The following is a 4,853-nucleotide window of genomic DNA, read 5'->3' as shown; positions in this document are numbered from 1 at the left end:
TAGCCAACCTTGTTGAATTGGTTTGGTTTGGTAGCCAACCTTGTTGAAATTGTGAAAAGTGTGTGCAAAATTATCAAATATTGTAGGCTTTAGAGAGTGAGGTTTTGGCTATAAAAGGAGAGCTTCAACTCTCATTTCATTACACCAACAAAGAGAGAAAAGAGAGATCAAGGTATTCCATAGACTATAAGAAAATAGTCTGTGAAGAAAAATAGAGTGTGAGAGATGAGTTGAAAAAGCAAAAGAGTATTTTTTTCTGTTGAGGGTGTAGTGGTTTTAGGAGTATTCGTACTCGTTACTACACAGTGTAAAATCCTCGCTATAGTAATATCAGTTGCTTTTCTTGGCCGTGGTTTTCCCTTATTCAGAAGGGTTTCCACGTAAAATCTTGGTGTCATTTTTGCTGCATTTTTATTCTTGCTGATTTAACCATAACTTAGTGATCCACGTTTATCACTAATACCGTAAATATTATTTTTATGGGGTTTATTCCCAACACAAAAGATATTTATTTACAACAGAACTGAAACATATAATAAGTAAAAGTGACATGATAATTACACCCTACACTATCAGGTCACTCAAGAGATGAAGTAACGGAATTTGTATATAACTTAAACTTGTCCTAATTTATACCGTACTCTTTCCATTATCTGGTGTCCAAAAATATTTGACACAATTCAAAACTTAATACATTTTTCATAAAGAATCGGAAGGAACGAGTATAATGTTGTCCCTGTTAAGTGATTTAGCTCAAATTTTTTGTGATAGGATCGTAACACATTTTTTTTATGTTTCTTTCATTAATTGCCACTTCAAATTTTAGTGGCTACTACACTGCCTAGGCAGCTAGTATGTTAATTACTTGAAGGGACATATCCTTTCGCTGAAAAATTATACTGTATATATAAGGTAAAATATATTTTTTACCTCTATATATTATGTTTTGAATCCCCTTGACGCAGCTCAAGTGCACAACTTAGTGGTCAATGAGGTTCAAAACCTTTGTAAGGTCATTAGTTCAAGGAATTTTTACATTCCTATGCCATATAGTAAACTATGTTACCCTCCATGCTTAACTTTTAGTATAATTACCTTCTATATACCTACTTACCATTTATGTATCATTTTAGGATTTTAATGGTATCAATTAGTCTCATAATTTTACTCAACCGTATATTCTCACTTCCCCAAGTTTCTCTCTCCAAATCCCCATGATTTCCTCTTCAATCACCCACGATTTTCTCTTCTAAAACCAGCGAATATATGTAACCCCTCCACCATTGACAATCATTAAAAAGTTTTGAAGCTTTGAATTCGAATTTGGGTTTTCAAAAGACATTTGTTTGTTTGGATTGGATGTTATTGCAAAGAATTGAGAATTCTCTCTACGTCTCTCTCTATCTCTCAATCCCAAATTTCAGTAATATAAAGTAAAGGAAAAGAGAGCAGCAATTCCACCATTGACAGCCATTAAAAAGCTTTGAAGCTTTGAATTCGAATTCGGGTTTTCAAAAATCATTATTTGTTTGGATTGGGTGTTGGTGAAAATAATTGAGAATATGGTTTGGAGTTTACATCTCAATTTTGAGGGGTTTTGGTGAAGATTAGAACTGGTTTTGGCTGAATTTCAGATTGAAACTCGAAGAAGAAGAAGAAGAAGAAGAAGAAGAAGAAGAAGAAGAAGAAGAAGAAGAAGAAGAAGAAGAAGAAGAAGAAGAAGAAGAAGAATAAGAAGAATAAGACGACATGACATACATTATATTGCAGAAATCGTAGAAAAATTGTAGATTGTTGTTTATTTATTTTTCTTTTATTTATTTAACTATTGTATGAAAGTTGAACAACATTGCATAATTTTTTTTATTTAAGTGGTATTATATTGTAGTTGTACATAATTGAGTAGGAATGTATGCAAATTGTAGATAATTTATAGATAAGTTGTATAATATATAATTAGTTGTATGAAATTTATTTTTACTATGTATAAATCAGATACAAAATATACAAAAGACATATTATATAAAATTTGTATTTAAGTTGTATGTTATTGTAGTTGTATTTAACTGAGTGAAAATAATGTGTGAAAGTTGTAGAAAATTATAGATAAGTTGTATAATATATAATTAGTTGTATAGAATTTATTTTTACTATATATAATTAGTTGTATGAAATTTGTTTGTCTTGGTATACTTGTCCTACTTCAATAAAACTTGGTGTAGTAGCTGTTATTATTATACTTTTCATATTCGTCTATAACGGGAGATGTTGGCATATTAAGTAACTTTAATGCTCCAGACGAACCTGCATGAAAATAAAGATAAATTCTGTTATGAACAGTTTGTAGAAATTTTGTAGATAATTTGTAGATAAATTCTATTAAATACAAATTTATATAATGTTGTTCAACTTTCATACAATAGTTAAATGAATAAAAGAAAAATAAATAAACAACAGTCTACAATTTTTCTACTATTTTTCTATAATTTCTGCAATATAATGTATGTCATGTCTTCTTCTTATTTTAATTAATTGGGAGTAGTCTTATATTTTTTTAAAATGCTTTATACTATTTTGAATAAGGGAAACTTAGGCTCTTAGTTAACAAAATTTAGATCTTCTAAGAAGCCTAATTATTAGTTAGTTCAAGACAATTTTAGCTCAATTTTGGACAAGAAAATGGCCCAATTTCAGACTAGCCCTTGAGCTCAAATCCTTATTGCCCCAAAATTAACCCTTAGCCCAACACCCCTACCCTTTAATTAAACCCTAGACCTAACGTTAGAGACACCAGACATGGCTGCCTTCTTGCTCATCTAGAAAGACAATACAACAAAACACCCATCAGACCTTCATCTTCTTCAATGGAGAACGCAAACCCTAGAACCCTAATACACTAGACAACAGCCAACCGCACCACCCTTATTTGATAACAACAACCAACAACCCCTCTTAATTTCCCCATCTTCTCCATTTCTCCAACCTTAGAACACCCAGCGGAAACAAGACTTCTCCATCGTCATTCTATCTCAAACAAAAATCAGCCATACTCTCTCCACTCAAATCTGTCGCCCCCTCACCACCGAACTCACCGAAAAATGAACCCTAGCAGCGAGCTACTCACGTGGGTGTTCTCTGACGGAAGGGGAGGGGAGTTCTGGACAGAAATTAAAAATTAGAGCGGAAAAGGGTCCTAGGATATTAGCATTGTGATTCTCGATCTTCTTCTTCTAATTGTCCTTATTATTTTATACAAAAAAAAAAATATTTGCAAGCTTCTTCAGTTTCTCTGTCTTTCTACTTCAAAAATATCTAAAAAAAGAAAGAAAATTCAGTTTCTCTTTGATTTTTGGTCTCAAAAATGGATTTCGCTTGAGGAATAGAGTTTTGGTAGTATTCAAATTCGAGCTCTCGTGTGTCGTTCGAGGTTGAAGGGTCGCGATTATTGTCCCTGATTTCATAGTTTTTTTATGATCAAATTCATCGCTGGGTTGCGCACACTGTCGGGCCGAGCATATCTTTGTACTCACCGATCTTACTCGATTTTTTTTTTTAAAAAAGGCACATCTCAGGTTCATTTCTTGACTTCCTTCTCTCTTATTTTGGCAACCTTATAGGCTTGTGAGTTTCTAATTGCACTGAATATACGAATTGATATGTTTTAATCTTAGCCTGACTATGTGTTGTATATGCTTCTTGTGTTGTGTGTGCTTTAAACCAAATGTCTTTATTAGAATGTAAAAAATATATTTGAAAGAAATTGTAAAGCTGAATTTTTCTGTGTGTATTTCACTGTACGAGACTGACGTCCTTTTATACAAGTAAGAAAGAATCTATGTATAACTAACTAGTACACTTGTCCCATGTGTATTTGCTATCCTATAACAACCTATTGGATAAATATTAAAATAAAGAAAATATAAATACAACTATATACTCTTCTATTCTCCTCTAGAAGACCCAACAAAGTTTAGTCTTCAGCTTTAGGCCCAAGTGTATTAGTCATCTGAAAATCTATACTAGGCCCAATTTGTTGTAAAACCCATTTGTATATTTCTGACCAGTCAACTCTTCAGACAAGGTTGAGTTGTATCAATACCATCGATGTCCTTCTTCAAATGGATGTTCTTCAAAATACCATTGTCTTTCTCTTTGCCTTGTCTCCGCCGTGAATCCTCAGTCATTGTGACTGAGTGTTGTGAGAAACCATCTCCAATATCCCCCCTCAAGTTGGAAGGATGTGAAACAACCCCCAACTTTCCCATAATAGATCGGTGAGAAGGCCCAGAAAGGGGTTTCGTGAATACATCAGTGATTTGGGAAATTGAAGGGACAAAAGAGAGAGAAATAAGCTCGGTGAGGTACTGCTGGCATACGAAGTGGCAGTCGAGGTCGACATGCTTTGTACGTTCTTGAAACACAGGGTTTTTGGCGATATGGATGGCAGCTTGGCTATCGGATTGGAGCGGCACCGACAACGGTGGAGATGAAAAAAGGTCTTAAAGAAGACGAACCAGCCATGTAATCTCTGCAACAACCCTACGCATAGAGCGATATTCTGCTTCTGCCGAGGACAAAGAAACTAAAGATTGTTTCTTTGATTTCTAAGAAACCGGGGCTCCACCGAGAGAGATAAAATACCCACTGATAGATCGACGAGAATCTGGACATCTCCCCCAATCGGAGTCACAAAAAACAACCAAGTCAAAAGAGGAAGTAGCAGACATGAACAACCCCATAGAAGGATCTGTGAGGAGATATCTTAAGCAACGAACAACAACATCGAAATGAGGTACTCGAGGAGACTGCATGTATTGACTAAGATGTTGCACGACGAAGGAGAGATTTGGGCG

Source organism: Nicotiana sylvestris, chromosome 1, assembly GCF_000393655.2.
Source record: "Nicotiana sylvestris chromosome 1, ASM39365v2, whole genome shotgun sequence".
Classification (NCBI taxonomy): Eukaryota; Viridiplantae; Streptophyta; class Magnoliopsida; order Solanales; family Solanaceae; genus Nicotiana; species Nicotiana sylvestris.
The sequence above is the reverse complement of the archived record's forward strand: the minus strand, read 5'-3'. Positions refer to the sequence as shown.